Consider the following 18,350-nt stretch of genomic DNA (forward strand, 5'->3'; position numbering starts at 1 on the left):
CTAATTGGGAAGCTGAGGGTCAGACTGGTTGGGCTGAATTATATAGCTAGGAAGCAGCTGGGTCAGATTTCAACTTGGGAAGTCCCGATTTCCAAGATGGCATGCCCAGATGCTTTGCTGGACAGCTGGTTCCGGCGACTTCGTGGATCCTGCCCACACCCTCGCTACCTACTGAGTTATCTGAGTCATCTCACCTTACAAGCTTGCGAGGGAACACTAGCATTTTATTCTGCAATGTTTGAACCTCTGATGATAAAAGGGGAGCTAGCTCTTATTTAAGGGACATAGAAAAGTTTGTTCAGAGCGATGCTGGGGCCCATGCTAAATAGAAATTAAATAGAAATTTTCTCAGAAATCTTCAGGGCTGGGCCAGGGGTTGGGGGAGGACAGGAAGCTATTTAGGATTATCCAAGTGAGGGTAAAAGAATTAAGGAGTCTAAGTGTTTTCAGGTGAGGTTTCTACAAAGTGAGATAGAGCAAAGTGACACAAATTCCCCCAAATGGCCCTGAGACATGTTGGGCATGATTCAGGGCTTAACCACTTGGCTGCCTGCTGTGGGGCTCAGGGGGAAGCAGGTCCTTCACTCTTCTGGCTGGAAGTTGTCCTCCCCAAGGCCAGAGAGAGCCATATGTCAGACTGTTGTCCACCTCTCAGTGCCAAGGAAAGACTGGATGGTGGATGACAGTGGAGTTAAACTTGGGGAAAAGATGGGAGTCTTTGGTGTCTTCAAGGGTGGCTTTTGTGTACAAAAATGAATTCTTCCTCCTCCTTTTACACTCAATTCACACATCTTAGTATTTTAAGTCTAGCTCATTCTAGTAATTGTACTTAACTCTATTCCTGAGATTGAAAGATACGTATGTACCCACCATGGTACATATGGTAGGTCACTTCATACCATTCTGGGAGTTGCCTTCTCAGCTGGATTGAGCTGAACAATGGCCAGACCTTGTCCTGGACCCTGCTGGATACTTGTCAGGCCTCAGTGAATACAGTGTGTTCTGGGATGTGCGGTCAGACTCCACGTGTTCAAGGGAATGTGGTCATTTAACTTGTGTCCCTGGATTCTGGTACAGTTTTTCATTCTTCTGTCTACATACAGTCCTACCTAATTTGATGGCCTGACTGGATTTTGCATTTCATGGACTCTTAAAAAATAGAAATGTCCCACCTCACACCAGTCAGAATGGCTAAAATTAACAAGTCAGGAAATGACAGATGCTGGCGAGGATGTGGAGAAAGGGGAACCCTCCTACACTGTTGGTGGGAATGCAAGCTGGTGCAACCACTCTGGAAAACAGCATGGAGGTTCCTCAAAATGTTGAAAATAGAACTCCCCTATGACCCAGCAATTGCAATGCTGGGTATTTACCCTAAAGATACAAACGTAGTGATCCGAAGGGGCACGTGCACCCGAATGTTTATAGCAGCAATGTCTACAATAGCCAAACTATGGAAAGAACCTAGATGTCCATCAACAGACGAATGGATAAAGAAGATGTGGTATATATACACAATGGAATACTATGCAGCCATCAAAAGAAGTGAAATCTTGCCATTTGCGACGACGTGGATGGAACTAGAGGGTATCATGCTTAGCGAAATAAGTCAATCGGAGAAAGACAACTATCATATGATCTCCCTGATATGAGGGAGAGGAGATGCAACATGGTGGGTTAAGGGGGTAGGAGAAGAGTAAATGAAACAAGATGGGATTGGGAGGGAGACAAACCATAAGTGACTCTTAATCTCACAAAACAAACTGAGGGTTAATGGGGGGAGGGGGGTTGGGGGGGTGGGATTATGGACATTGGGGAGGGTATGTGCTATGGTGAGTGCTGTGAAGTGTGTAAACCTGACAATTCACAGACCTGTACCCCTGGGGATAAAAATATATGTTTATAAAAAAATAAAATTAATAAAAAAAACAACAATGAATACTGTTATGCTGAAAATAAATTAAAAAAAAAATAGAAATGTCTTTCCCATCTAACTCTAAGGACTTTTGACCTCAATGGAATGTTATGTTTGTTTTTCATATAACTCCCAAGATCATCCAGCTCCTGCAGGTTTTAAAATGATCTCTGACTGGCTTAGTCTGTTCGATAACCACTTCCATCCAACTGATATCAGAGAAAGGCAGGGCATAAGGTGCACGCTGTGGACTCGAAGGAGGTAGTTTCACAGAGAAGGTGTAGGCACAATTCCGTGGTCAGACACCTGAAGACTCCAAGTCAATGTAGGGAAGGGGATAGAGGCATTGAAGCAGCCTCACTGAGGCTTGTTTTTGGTGGAAATAACATTTGAATGAATGGCCATCCATAAAGAAGGAAAGGAAAGGCACACGGTTGAGTATAATACTATCGTAATAGTGTCATAAAGGTTAGAGTTGAGAACGATTTGGGGTTTAAAACAAAAATGCCTAGGACTAAAGGACGTTTGTGCTTTGTTTTGAAACAAAAATGCCAAAGGTTTCTAGTGATAAGCAAAGCAGGAGGGACAGATGGCTCAGGTGTTGTTAGGCATATGTTACTCTCTATGGGGTGCGCAAGGATGATCTCTGTTCCCCCGAGAGCATCTGGGTATGAGCCTAAACTGAAAGGGAACCCTTAGGAGCACAGGACACCGCTATTCTAGGAGGAAGAGATTTAGATGGGAGGACTAAAGGAATTTCAAGAAAAAGGATTCTTCCAAATCACTTCTCCCTTTTGTGAGGCATCCTCGTCCATTCTTCCTTTATTCTCTTTGATCCTACTAACCTGCTGGGTTAGTAGGGCCTGGTAAGTCAGTGCTGTCTGGTAGCCTCAGCCTGACATTGAAGGCATTGCTCTGACGTTGGTGCATTGCTCACCGAGGTTAGGGGTGGGGGGGAGGCTGGCCCCAGTTAGTGACAGAGTGTGCAGTCACCCTTGTGTCTCCTGTACACATTCCCCAAAAGCCTGGAGGGGAGCTGGAGCACAGAAGGGAGCAGGAAGGACTCAAGAAATCAGGAATCTATTCTTTCTTTCCAAAGCAAACAACTCACTGCTCTGGAAGATACTACGGTGAACAGAATTGATACAGGAAATATAGAATGGCTGCATTCTTATTCTGTTTCTCTTTTCTCTCAAGGAAGAGGTTCTCAGGGAGAATGTTAGGATACATACTGATAAAAAAAGAATTAAAGGGAAGAGCCTGAGTTTCTCTAAATGATTTCAAGTATCTTGAGGCAAAGGGAATTTTTTCCAGGGAATATCCAAATGGGGTCACCTGACTACTGGGAGTGGATTTGAGGAATTCTGGAAGATGGGAATAGTGTTGGAAGTTTGGAGATTTGCAAAATTGGAGACTTGGAGATTTTTGGATGGGGAAAGACGGTTCTCCTCTCCCTTAATTATACAATGGTGAGATTGACAGCTGAAACTGGTCAAGAGTCTAGAATAAATTATTAAGAGAATTAATTGTGACCATTTAGAATTGAAAGTGATCAGAACAGTTAGTGTGGGTTTAGTAAGAATAAGTCAAATTTGATCTTATTTCCTGTTTTCTAACAGTGTTAGTAGACCCAAATGTCAATTACCTAGTTAGAGCTTTAACAAGGCATCTGACAAGGACATAATAATCTCTGGACAGAACAGAGCATTGTGGCAGGGGTTAGTGTAATTAGGTGGATTCATAACGAAATCACTACTCAAAGGGTATTGATTCATTGACTTGGTCTCACTGTAGAAAAATTCTAATGATAGCTACAGGACTTTACCTAACATTTAAAAATGCTGTACTTGGCATTTTCATTTTAAAGCCCAAATGCTAGAATGCACAAATAGCAGAAGGGGAAATAACATGGATAAAAGAATAATTTTGGAAGGATCCCATAGAGTTAGTTATGGACCAAGTACAAATTATTGCCATATTTTATATGTAGAGTTGGCAGTGGAAACAAATAGACCTAAAATGTTATAATGGCTCATACAAAGCAGAAATTTATTGCTTGTTCACATCGCAGTCTGAGGTAGACATCTGTGGTTGGCTGATGACTTTCTGTGGGGACTCAGGCTCCTTTCATCTTGTGGTTCCTTCCATCCCCAACGGCCTTGTTAACATCTAACTCTGGATGTACATCCAGAAAGAGAAGGGCATGCTTTTTTTTTCCTATATATATATTTTTATTTCTTTTCAGCGTAACAGTATTCATTGTTTTTGCACCACACCCAGTGCTCCATGCAATATGTGCCCTCCCTAATACTCACCACCTTGTTCCCCCAACCTCCCACCCCCCCCCCCTTCAAGCCCCCCAGGTTGTTTTTCAGAGTCCATAGTCTCTCATGGTTCACCTCCCCTTCCAGTTTCCCTCAACTCCCTTCTCCTCTCCTTCTCCCCATGTCCTCCATGTTATTTGTTAGAGCATGCTTTTTTTTTAATGTTTATTTTTGCTATGAAATATTTAAAACATATATAAAAAGGGAGAGATACTAAAGTTCATCCTAAATATTTATCATTCAGACTCAACAATGATCAAGACTCAACAATAATCAAATGATCAATTTAGGCCCATTCTTGTTTTGTCTCTATCTCTCTACCTACTTCCTCCTTCCCCTGCCCAGGGTAATTATTTTGAAGCCAACTCCCACCATCATATCATTTGATATGTAAGTATACATGTCCAAAAGAGAAGGACTCTATTTTTAAAAGCGTAAGTACAATATCAGTATTACTATTGGTAGACTGACAACAGTTTTTTAATATCAAATATCTCTTCGGTGTTCAAATTGCCCTGATTTGTATTCTCTCTCTCCTTCTCAACAGCTTGTTTGAATCAAGGAGGTACGCACTGTGGTTGGTTGGTACGTCATTAGGTCTCTCTTATCTCTAAGCTCCCAACACCACTTTTGCCGCTGCAATCTATGTTTCGTTAGGCTGCTCGTCCTGTGGAGCCTCCCACCATCTGGATTGTGCTGAATGCCCCTCCACAGCAGAGTTTAACATGTTCTCTGGATTTCCTATAAATTTATCATTATATCTAGAGTCTTGTCCAGATTGAGTTTACTTCATAGATGATGGTGTGCATCGCTGTGTAAACTCATTATTTCATGAAGGATTTGTAAAGTGGTGATATTCTAACTCTATTGATTCTACCTCATTTGTTAGTTGGAGTTTCTCTATGAAGACCCACATTTCTCCTTAACTTTTTAGTTATTCTGATGTCGTACTTGTTTCTTATTTTGTTTTGAAGATTTTATTTATTTATTTGACAGAGAGAGACACAGCAAGAGAAGGAACACAGACAGGGGAAGTGGAAGAGGGAGAAGCAGGTTTCCCACTGATCAGGGAGCCTGATGAGGGGCTTGATCCCAGAACCCTGGGATCATGACCTGAGCCAAAGGTAGACACTTAACGGCTGAGCCACCCAGATGCCCCTCTTTTTTTTTTTTTTAAGATTTTATTTATTTATTTGAGAGAGAAGGAGAGAACATGAGCAGGGGGAGGGGCAGAAAGCCTGACTTGGGGCTCCATCCCAGGACCCTGGGATCATGACCTGAGCCCAAGACAAACACTTAATGACTGAGCCACCCAGAAGCCCCCCTTCCTTCCTTCCTTCCTTCCTTCCTTCCTTCCTTCCTTCCTTCCTTTCCTTCTTTTCTTTTTCTTTCTTTCTTTCTTTCTTTCTTTCTTTCTTTCTTTCTTTCTTTCTTTCTTTCTTCTTTCTTTCTTTCTTTCTTTCTTTCTTTCTTTCTTTCTTTCTTTCAATTTTATTCATTTATTTGACAGATATAGAGAGAGAGAGCACAAGTAGGCAGAGCAGCAGGCAGAGGGAGAAGCAGGCTCTCCACTGAGCAGGGAGCCCCATGTGGGGCTTGATCCCAGGACCCCGGGATCACAACCTGAGCTAAAGACAGCTGCTTAACCAACTGAGCCACCCAGGCGCCCCTCATATTTGTTTCTTAAAGACCTTGAGCTGTGGGGGCACCTGGGTGGCTCTGTTCATTAAGCATCTGCCTTGGGCTCAGGTCATGATCCAGGGGTCCTGGGATTGAGCTCTGCATCAGGATCTCTGCTCAGCAGGGAGCCTGCTTCTCCCTCTCCCTCTGCCTGCTGCTCTCCCTGCTTAAGCTCTCTCTCTTTCTCTTTGTCAAATAAGTAAAATCCTAGAAAAAAAGAAAAAGACCTTGAGCCATGTACACCATAAGTTGGCTATGACTGTCATGTGGCCACACCTACCTGCCACAGAGGCTGGGAGTGTAATCTCGCTGTGTGCCTGGGAAAAAGAGGGAATGGATTTTGACCAACAGCTGGCAACCTCTGCCACATTTACATAAATGAAGTGAAGCTTGCCATTTAAGGTCCACGAATCCAGCTACCCTCTTTAGAATGGGAAGGACATGGCTTAGCAGCAGCACAAATGGAAAAGACTCAGAAATGCTGGTTGTGAGCTCTGTGAGCAAACACTGGGCTATAGCTACCGAAAGTGCTAATAAAACTCCAAGTGCATGGTGTAAGAGAATGGTCAAGTTTCATTCTTCTGACTATAGCTGTCCAATTTTCCCAGAACCATTTATTGAAGAGACTGTCATTTTTCCGTTGGATATTCTTTCCTGCTTTGTCAAAGATTAGTTAACCATAGAGTTGAAGGTCCATATCTGGGCTCTCTATTCTGTTCCATTGATCTATGTGTCTGTTTTTGTGCCAGTACCATGCTGTCTTGATGATGACAGCTTTGTAATAGAGCTTGAAATCAGGCAACATGATTCCCCCAGCTTTGTTTTTCTTTTTCAACATTTTCCTGGCAATTTGAGGTCTTTTCTAGTTCCATACAAATTTTAGAATTGTTTTGAAAAACTTTGAAAAATACCATTGGTGTTTTGATAAGGATGGCGTTGAAAGTATAGATTGCTCTGGACAGCACAGACATTTTAACAATATTTATTCTTCCAATCCATGAGCATGGGATGGTTTTCCATTTTTTGTGTGTCTTCTTCAATTTCCTTTAGAAGTGTTCCATAGTTTCTAGCGTATAGAGCTTTTATGTCTTTGATTAGGTTTATTCCAAGGTATCTTAAGGTTTTTGGTGCTATTGTAAATGGAATAGGTTCCCTAGTTTCTCTTTCTACAGTTACATTGTTAGTGTATAGGAAAGCAACTCATTTCTGTGCATTGATTTTGTATCCTGTCACATTGCTGAATTGCGGTATGAGTTCTAGTAATTTGAGGGTGGAGTCTTTTTGGTTTTCCACATAACATATCATGTTATCTGCAAAGAGAGTATGACTTCCTCTTTGCCAATTTGGATGACTTTTATTTCTTTTTGTTGTCTGATTGCTGAGGCTAGGACTTCTAGTACTATGTTGAACAACAGTGGTGAGAGTGGGCATCCCTGTCATGTTCCTGACTTTAAGGGAAAAGCTGTCAGCTTCTCCCCATTCATACTGATATTTCCTGTGGGCTTTTCATAGATGGTTTACTTGATATTGAGGAACGAAACTGAACCATTCCCTTACACCATACACAAAGATAAACTTGAAACGGATGAAAGACCTCAATGTGGGAAAGGAATCATCAAAATCCTAGAGGAGAACACAGGCAGTGACCTCTTTGACATTGGCCACAGTTACTTCTTTCAAGATATGTCTCCAAAGGCAAGGGAAACAAAAGCAAAAATGAACTTTTGGGACTTCACCAAGATAAAAATCTTCTGCACAGCAAAGGAAACAGTCAGCAAAACTAAGAGGCAACCCACCGAATGGGAGAAGATATTTGTGAATGACATTACAGATAAAGGGCTGATATCCAAGATCTATAAAGAACGTCTCAAACTCAACATTCAAAATACCAAGAACCCAGCCAAAAAATGTACAGAAAATATAAATAGACACTTCTCCCAAGAAGACATACAAATGGCTAACAAATCCATGAAAAAATGCTCAACATCATTAGCCATCAGAGAAATTAAAATCAAAACCACGTTGAGATACTACCTTATACCAGTTAGAATGGCAAAAGTTGACAAGACAAGAAAAAACAAATGTTGGAGAGGTTGTGGAGAAAGGGTTGCAAGTTGGCATATGCAAGTTGGTACAACCACTTTGGAAAACAGTGTGGAGGTTCCTTAAGATGTTAAAATAGAGCTACCTTATGACCCAGGAATTGCACTGGGTATTTACCGTAAAGATACAGATGTAGTGAAAAGAAGGGCCATATGCACCCTAATGTTCATAGCAGCAAAGGCCACAGTCACCAAACTGTGGAAGGACTTGAGATGCCCTTCAACAAATATATGGATAAAGAAGATGTGGTCCATATATACAATGGAGTATTATGCAGCCGTCAGAAAGGATGAATAACCAACGTTTGCATCAACATGGATGGAACTGGAGGAGATTATGCTAAGAGAAGTAAATCAAGCAGAAAAAGACAATTATCATATGGTTTCACTTATTTGTGGAACATAAGGAATAGCATGGAGGGCTATAGGAGAAGGAAGGGAAAACTGAAGTGGGGGAATCAGAGGGGGAGATGAACCATGAGAGACTATGGACTCCGGGAAACAATCTGAGGGTTTCAGAGGGGAGGGGTACAGGAGGATGGGTGAGCCTGGTAATGGGTATTAAGGAGGGCACGTATTGCACGGAGCACTGGGTGTTATACACAAACAATGAATAATGGAACTCTACATCAAAAACTAATGATGTACTGTATGGTGATTAATATAACATAATAAAAGAAATTATAAAATAAAAAAATACATATGATGATTGCCAAGAAAACAAAACAAAACAACAAAACCCTGAGTGGCTCTAAGAGCAGCAGTCTGTGGCACTGAGGATACTGTCGACAGACCACGCGGGTCCTAAAGGGCAATCAGGATGGTGGGGGATTCAAAGCTACATCTTGGGGGGGGATGGCTGAGATTTTTAATCCAAAGACTCTGATGGGACTTGAGAGGATTCTGAAGGAATATTTCTGGAAAAGGGATTATACTGAATCTGAGTGGACTTCAGGTAGAACCAGGAGGGGAAGAATTACACAGAGGCAGATTATGGTCAAACATAGGGTGCTTTTCTCTTGTTTCTTATGACTTATTTTAGTAGTCATAACTGTGTTTTTGAGGAATGAGCTGCCTTGAGACACTGTGGCTCCTTGTTTCTGGAAGGGTGTGGGGAAGGATTTGGGCACCACTTGGCAGAGACGGTAGTGGGGAGCTCAAGAGGAGGCAGGTGGCTCTGCCTGTCCCTTCTGCCCCCGAGAGCCTGAAGATCAGATGAGCTATGGGAAATCTTGCGTGTGTTAATTGAATGGAGCTGCATGTACAGAAAAGGCCATGCAGTCTGGGGATAAAAGTATATATTTAATCTTCCTGTTTTAGGTGATTTCTTGTTTGTTGTATCTAAAAAGCAATTATTGTTTAACTTTCAATAAACTTCTGCATAGAAAAATGGGAAAAAAATTGGAAGGGTTTCAAAATATACTTAACAGCCATTTATTTTTGAGTGTGTTCTCAACGGCCATTTCCTTATTCATTCGCTGTCCATGGAGCATGACTAAGGGCCAACTCTGATCTAGGTTCTGGGTACAAAGTAAGTAACAGGTAGGACTGATTACTTGAAGCTTTTGGTCAGAGGGAGAGGCAGATGGACATGGGAGTAAAGGTGCTTCCACGTGGAGGAGTGTGTGTGCAAGGTTAGGGGTGAGGAGGAAGGGTGAACCAGGTGGGCAGGGACGTGTGTGGGAGCTTCATGGAATCCTATGAGGGAGATGTCTTAATGAAACTATGAAGGTTGAGGAGAGGTCAAGCAGATGAACAGGGGAAGGTCATCCCTAAGGAGTGCCTTCTCTGGGGACAACTTGAGGAAAGGGACTGAAGATGTGAGAGTGTAGGGTTTTGGGGAGATGATGGTACTGGAGCATGGTTAGGTGAGGCTGTGGGTGAGACTGGGGTTGGGGGCACTGGTGGGGAGCTGGTCCTGGAGGCATGGGAAAACGTGCTAAAGTGTCAGGCTTCTTCTTGGAGACCTCTGACTCAGTCCCCCAGGCCTGGAAATAAACCTTGGAGAACACTGAGCTGAGGCTGGCACCCTTCATTCTGGGTCCTGTTCCTCAGTAATCTGATTTCTGATGGCACACAACTCACTTTCCTGTTCTCAGCCTTGGTTTGTGCATCTATAGGACGGGGGTTGTTTCTTAGGAGAAACAGGATGGCTGGTTTGGAGTCAGATAGCCTGGGTTCAAATCCTACCTTCAACTTGTTTAGCTGTTATTTAACCTTGGTGTCCTTTCATTGGTACGCTAAGAATAATAATGCCCGGGGGCAGCCAAGCAAGCAGCGCACTGTGCCGACCTCTGACCGCTACTAGACCAATTTCCCTTTCACTGTTTTAAACATTAGGGTTCCAGTAACATGTGAAAAGCAAATTGCCAATATAACTTAGAAAACCATTGTACTAGATAACATCTAGGTTTCCTGAGGTTTTAAAATCCTATGATTTAATATTATAAAGAAATAAGTAACCTTTGGTTCCTTAGCTCCCGTTTTATAAATTCATGTCTGCTTCTGTTTCCTTCCCTGCTATTGGCCACTCTCCTGGCTCTCACTGCCTCATTCCCCAGAATAGCTCCCTTTTAAAAATATTTCTTTATCTTTACCTATAACTACGATTATCATGAAAACCTTTATGTCAGGTTCCTGATCAGTCTCCACAAAGATGTTAATATCTGATAACAGATAAGTTTTTTTTTTTTAAGTGTTTGTTTTTTTGAACTCTTAGAGGAGGTCTGGAAATTGAATACCTTCTATCTAAAGGAATGATTCCCTAATGGTGGATTTTCAGGCTCAGACTTGGGTGGGAGATGTTTTGGGAGGATGAGTAGTCTTTCAAATTTCAGCCTATTAGCAGCCATTGCCTCAGCTGAGATTTGACCTTTTTTATCACCAAGGGTCCCCCATGTGCAGAGTTGAGAAGGGTATGTGTGTGTGTTTCAGGTGTCAGCGTTTACTGTAGGGAGCAGGTCTGAGCCTCATTTAATTAAGTGTCTGATGTCCGATTGTGTTTCCAAATTGTAACCGTGCAGGAAAATGTCAAATAATGGAATGTCCATGAGAGTACCGCTTTCCTCAGTAGTCTCTAGCACCGAGTTGGATGATAATTCTGGTTGTACCTATGGGCTTACCTTTCTTTCAGAAGGAGACCTGAGCCAAGGATTCAGGCACAAGTGATTTATAAAGGAGGTGCTCCCTGGAGGAGGGAGTGGGGAAGCTGCCAGGAAAGGAGAAGGAGCCTATTGAGGGTCTGATTTCAGTCTGATCCCAAAGGGTGCTCTGCCGTGAAAATTGCACCTCAGAGTTTGTCTCTTCTGGATGAAGAAAACCAGGGAGCTGGACCCCTGCACCAATCGGCCATTGTGAGGGCCACCTGGAGGGACACCACCACTGTCCATGTGAGGGAGGTGGATCCCATAGCCAGAGGGGAATCCACTGAGCAGATGGTCATTGTGGCTCTCGGGGGGCAGAGCACACAGGAGCTGGAGAGCGGGTGCACAGCCCCAGGAATGGGTCCAGGGCATCTGGGTGGGCACCCACTGTCTGCTGCAAATGTTCCATCCCTCTGATCCCACAGTGCAGCTGCGTCAGGCTCACTCAGTGTGGGCGAAGCCTCACCCCACGTGGAGGCAGTGGGTGGTAAGTCGTCACGTGCATGGTGCTGCCGAAGCTCAGACAGGGCTCACTGAGATGGTGGTCAGCTCACCTAACGGTGAGCTTTTCAGAACGCTCGAGAAAGAAGACGGTTCGGTCAGCTCTGGGCTGATAGTTCTGTTGAGTCCAAAACGATCGCACTTCTCCCCTGCGGGCTCTCTGCCCCGGGCTTGGGCTGTGCACGTGAGGGTGAACAGAGTCTGCCGTCGTGGGAGTCCAGGTATTAGACAATCTCCAGGGTTGAAAAGGGGATCCTGTTTAATTCTTTATGGCTCCGTGACTTCCAGCAGTCAGCTTTGTCTCTCCTTCATGAGAGTCTACATTCTTCAACCACTGCCCACTTTCCTTGACTTACTTGGTAGGACTAAGAAATCGGTCTTACATGTGACTCTCTGAAGCCACTCATGTTTCCTGCAACTTAGGGGGAGGGGCTTGCTTCTCCTGTGTGTGCTGTGTGTTGTGTGTTGTGTGGGAAGAAGTAGTGTGCTGTTGCTATTGCTGTCTGGGTAACACTAATGCTTCAGCTTTACAAAAATTAAATGTTTTCGTTGGTTTAGGAAATGATAAACAGATAGTGAGTCTCTGTGGAGTTTCTGGAATGATTCTTGGCCCCGGTGGTTTCCCCAAGACCCATTGTCTTCACACCTATGGTTGAGTGTAGTTTCCATGAGGGAATTTGTTTTTAAAGATAAACTTGCAGGTGTTTTTGTCTGAAGGTTAAAAAAACTTTCTGGAGAAAACACAAATTGAAGGGGCCCCTGGGTGGCTCATTCAGTTAAGCATCTGATTCTCGATTTTGGCTCCAGTCATGATCTCAGGTTGGTGAGATCGATCCCTGCATCAGGCTCCGTGCTCCGGGAGGAGTCTGCTGGAGATTCTCTTTCTCCCTTTGCCCCTCCCCTGCTCACACACACTCTCTTTCTCTCCCTAAATAAATTAAAAATAAAACGAATTTAAAAGCAAAAGCAAAACAAATAAAAATTAGGGTAGAGTATAATGGGATTAAACATGACTAAAGGCTTATTTTTCTCTCACATTAAAAGTCTGTCGGTAGGAAGTTCAGGGTTGGTATGGTATTTCCATGGAGTTGCTGGACACCCAGTCTCCTCTGCTGATGCTAAGGTGTGGGACCTCACTTTCACGTTTAGGATAGCTGCTGGAGCTCCAGTCTTCACATCTGAGTTCTGGGCAACTGGGTGGAAGAAGAAGGTCATGTATCTGTCTTCAAGGTACTTCCTGGAGAGTATCACAGGACTCTTCCATTTATGTATCATTAATTACATTGTAGTCATGTGATCACAGCTCAGAGAGGCTTAGAAATGTTGCCTTTTAGCTTGTTAATAACACCATTAAAAGTTAGGTTAGCCAACAAAGGAAGAGCAAATGGGTGTTGAGTATGTAGCTAGCAAACTGCAGTTTGTGGATGTTGCCAAGTTCCCTGGGGCACTGGCCCCAGTCTGTAGCTGCTACTTTGTATCAGGGACTGAGCAGCCTCCTGGATGGTGGAGACTTGGGAGAATCACTAACTGTTCCAATAAATGCCTCCATGTGGCTGCTGACCGGGATGGAGAACTGCCCATCTGAGAGGTAGCCAGATTGCAAAATCACACCCACAGTCTGGAAGTCCTGACTTTCGTTCTGGGGCTTGTATTTGGAACTGTTATTTAGTGTCTCTGTGCCTGGAACCTTAGCGTGCAGCCGCTCTGTGCGGACTGGCAGACAGGGGGGCCTCTCATTGTTTTCGTCTTCCTTTTTGTGGCTGTGGAGGATGGCTGCCTCCTGAGCCCCTGCAGAGGGAATTTCTGGGGATCCTACATGACTCATGTTTGGTGACAGATCGTTGATGACAGATCAAACTCTCCAAACTGGGAAGTCTGAGGGTCATGTTTTTGTCATGCTGCCAAGACTAGCCACAAGCTGAAGTTCATTTTTACACAAAGTCCCAATCTGACCTTGCTGTCCAGTTTCAGTCCTAGACTCAAACTCATCTAAATGGGGCTTCTGCAAACCCCAGGATGTCATTCCTAGCATGCCTCGTGAACTGACTCTGTCTCACTTTCTGGGTCCCTCACCCTGCAACCCACCTCTATGCACACCCTGAACTGGGAGTGTACCAAGTTTCTCAGGCTTTGCTGCCTCTGCATTTGTCTCTTTTGGTGGGGAATGTACCGGCAGATCCACTTTCTTCCTTGATGTTCTGTTCTAACTGTCCCTCACTTGTGGTTCTGCACATAAAAAATACCAGCCTTCTGGGCCTTCATTTTCCCATCTGTAAGAAGGAATGTAAAGCTCAAAAGTCTCTTCAAGGATTTCAATTCTGCTTCTAATATTACCTTTTGAGGAGGAAACACACTGCATTAAAGACATTTTGTTGTCCATGTTCTAGAAGGGGGAGAAGCAAGATAAATTGTAAGTGAATGACAGATCTAGTAATATGTGTAACAAACATATTGATTCCCTGGAACTATGCTAGGCATTTTATAGGCTTTTTTTAAGATAATAGTTTTATTGAGATATAACTCATATACCATACAATTCATCCATTTAGGGTGTTTAATAGTTTTTGTGTGGACCTATGTTTCCATCTCTTTTGGGTAGATACTTAGGAGTGGCATTGCTAGGTCACATAATAACTCATATGTTCACACGTACCATTTCTGATCTTCATAAACATCCTGTAAAACAGGAACTATTATTCCCGTTTTACTGATGATAAAGCTGAGGCTGAGGCAGGGTAAGCATCTTACCAATAAGACGTAGCTAGTAGGTGGCTGAGCTTGGATTTGAACTCAGCAAGTCTTCCGAGTTCCAAAGCCAGGGGCTCTCCCTGCAGTGCTCCGTAGCCAGGGTTTAGCTCTGTTTCTGCTGTCGCACAGGTTGATCTAGGAAGGCCATCGTTGTCATGGAAGTGGTTCTTCTGCCAACAGTAGAAACCAGGGTGTACCCAACAATCAAAGGCACAAATAAGGCTTTACTGGGGCTCCAGCTCCAGCTGAGAAGAGACGCTTTCTGGAGCTTGGGCCTTCTGTTTTAAGTTTGGCTTGCGTATGGGGTCCCCTCCCCTGGTTCTGCTTAGAGAGGGAAGCAGGTTAATGGTAACAGCCCACAGAACGTGCCCCAGGGGCACAGAGGTTTCCCCCTGGGGCTTGTTCCCATAGCCCCTAACTGTCTCACCATGACCTTGGGAGATGTGGATATCATCTCCCTTAATCACACGGCGGTCCTGCCAGAAGCCCAGGGTTGCAAAGTCCAGTACATACCAGACAGAAGCAGGATCCCCTCTCTCCAGTGACACGCAGATGTTGAACTCTGCTCTCCACCTCAAGTGGAAACACTTTCCTTACAAATACCCACGTTGCAAGCTGTTGACTGTGCACTGCATTTCCATCCTTTCTTTGTTTATCCCGCGGGTTCTCCTCCAGCAGCTGCTAAGCCCTGACTCTAGAAACACTGTTTCCTTGGCACCACTGTTGCCACAGATTGTTCCAGAGTAACGCACACCTCTGACAATTCTTGGCAACACTGTGTGCCACTTGTTGAGTCATTGTGCTTCCCAGCTCTGGGAGACCACGCGGCAGGTGGTGCGGCCAATGCTGATTCAGTGGCTGTGTGTTCCGGAATCCCTGAACCCAGGCGTGGGCCGTGGGAGCAAGGCCGGACAGAATGTGCGCTGCTGATTTCAGGGGTGAAAATATTTAACGGGTGGATTCCCGCCCCCAGAATATTGCTCAGCTGTGTAAACAGCTGATTTTGCTAAAAAAAAAAAAAAAAAAAAAAAAAGCTTCACAAAAATCATAGTGATACTTTTCATTTATGTATCACAGTGGCCCTCTCTAAGGAGCCATCTGCTTTGCTAATATTTAGGACCATTAATTCTATGAGCTGAGGCAGGGAGCAGACAGGATTCTCAGGCAACCTTATTTTTATTATGAATTATTATGTGGGATAAAGAAAATTTAAATAAGCCTAAATAAGCCTATCCCAATTATTTTAGCATTTGGTACATTTCCTTCCTATCTTTTTTTTTCTTCTTCTTTATGCACAGGATTAAGAACAAATCTCATTCTAGTCATATTGTATTCACAATTTTATATCATTCCATTCCTTATTATAATTATATAATATTGTATGTATTATAATTCCCCCCGTGCTATTACATTATTTTTATGAGCATTTAAAATGGGGCCAACATTTGATTAGATAAAATAATTTATTTGATTATTTGCCTATATTGGACATTTAGATTATTCTTATACATTCCCAGAGGTGGGATTTAGAAGGATCTCTAATATCTGTTGTCAAATTGCTTCCCAAAAATGGCTGAGGTTATTTATAATTTTCTTGGCAGGATGAGAGAATTGATTTCATCCCACCTTTACCAGCCTAGCCTGGTAGGTGTTGGAAATTTCAAGTACAGGGTGGGGGTGGAATTCATGCTCAGAGAGAAGAGAAAAACTGTTCTCCATTTCTGAGGAGGCATCTTGAGGAGGGGGAAATTGGGGTACATGTAAAATAAAAAGACAACTTGTATCAGTTATGTTAGAGGAAAGACTGAACTGTTTTTCTGTTCTCTCTGTAGAAAAATAAAGTCATTGTGTCACAGAAAGGTGAACCAAGACTGTAAGTCATCAATGGAGGAAATTACAATTATAGACTTATGAGAGGCAGTCAGTTAATAGAAAATGTGGATTTAGAAATGGTTCTGGATGTTTTCCAGCTTTTAAAAATTCATAATTTGTCATTTATTTTCTAATTTTGAATATCCAGTTTTACACCTAATTTTATATTTGCATTTTTAAAATTTGTGGTAAAAAAATCTACGCTCTTAACAAATTTTGAAGTATATAGGACAGCTTTGTTAATTATATACATTGTTGTACAGCATATTTGCATTTTAAAAATAATTTTTCTTGAAGAGGGTCCCACAAACTTTAAGTTTCAGGGCCCACAAATCAGAATCTGCCCCCATCCTCAGGCTTTCCCCCATTATGGTATGTTAAAAACCACATGTTTATCTATATTTTCTTTTCTTCTCTCTCTTAGAGAGATTTATTTTTATTTATCTTTAGGGGGATTTATTAGATTTAATGTGAGAGAGAGAGTGCAGGGAGTGGGGCAGAGGGCGGGGCAGAGGGAGACTCTCCAGCAGACTCCCTGCTGAGTGCAGAGCCTGATACGGGGCTGGAACCCACAACCCTGAGATCATGACCTAAGTGGAAACCAAGAGTCAGACACTTAACCAACAGAGCCACCCAGGTGCCCCACTTTTCTTTTTTAAATAACTGTTTTATGGGGATATAATTCACATACTATAAAGTTCACTGTTTTGAAATACCCACTTGGGTATTTTTTGGCGGATTCACAGAGCTGTATGAGGATCAAACTATCTAATTGCAGAATGTTTTCGTTACCCCCAAAAGGAAACCCTGAATCTATTAGCTGTCTCTCCCCGTTTTCCGCTCCCCTCAGTCCTTGGGAACCATTAATCTCTTTTCTGTCACTATAGATTTACTTATACTGGACCGTTCATCTGAAAGGAATCGTAGAGGATGTGGTTTTTTCTTCTTTCACTTGGCATAGTGTTGTCAAGGCTTGTCATGCTGGAGCAGGTCAAGGCTTCCTTCTTTTTAAATTACTGAATAATGGGGCGCCTGGCTGGCTGAGTGGGTTAAGGCCTCTGCCTTCAGCTCAGGTCATGATCCCAGGGTCCTGGGATCGAGCCCCGCATCGGGCTCTCTGCTCAGCAGGGAGCCTGCTTCTACCTCTCTCTCTGCCTGCCTCTCTGCCTGCTTGTGATCTCTGTCTGTCAAATAAATAAATAAAATTGTTAAAGAAAATTACTGAATAAGGTTCTTTTGTGTGGATAGACCATATTTGGTTTGCTATTCATCAGCTGGTGGATATTTGGGTCATTTCCACCATTTGGCTATTATGAATAATATTGCTATAAACACTTCTGTGCGAGTCTGCGTGGGACCTATGTTTTCATTGGCATAGATACCATGGAGTGGCATTGCTGGTTATGTGGTAACTGTGTGTTTAATATTTTGAGGAACTGCCGGACGATTTTCCAAAGTGGCTGTACCGTCTTACAACTTCACCTGTCCTTGTCAGCACTTGTTATCATCTGTCATTTTGCTTTTGTTTGTTTTGTGTTCTTTAAAGAATTTATTATTTGAGAGAAATAGCGTGAATGAGTGAGATAGAGAACATGAGCAGGGGGAGGGACAGAGGGAGAGGGAGAAGCAGATTCCCCACTGAGCAGGGAGCCCGATGTGGGGCTTGATCCCAGCACTTCAGGATCATGATTTGAGCTGAAGGCAGATGCTTAACCGACTGAGCCACTCAGGCACCCCTGTCTTTTGAATTTATCTGTCTCAGTGGGTATAAAGTGGTATCGTCCCCTCTATTTCACTGATGCTTAATTTATATGCTTATAGCAGTTTAATTTTAATGACATTAACACATGGGAGGACTTCCATTATACTGTGATTGCAAAGGGACAAGAACATATACATTAACTAATTGTTCTGAATACATATAACATAAATTAAAAATATAAATGAATTTAAACTTGTGTTCAAACCCTCTTTGAGCCCTTGGCTCTATTTTTTAAAACTCAAACTGTATTTTTGGCTTATTTTATTCTTATAGTTTAAAAATATCCAGGCAATGTGTAGACTC

The sequence above is a fragment of the Enhydra lutris genome, unplaced genomic scaffold, assembly GCF_002288905.1.
Source record: "Enhydra lutris kenyoni isolate GAN:26980312 unplaced genomic scaffold, ASM228890v2 scaffoldscaffold12, whole genome shotgun sequence".
In the NCBI taxonomy this organism is placed as follows: domain Eukaryota; kingdom Metazoa; phylum Chordata; class Mammalia; order Carnivora; family Mustelidae; genus Enhydra; species Enhydra lutris.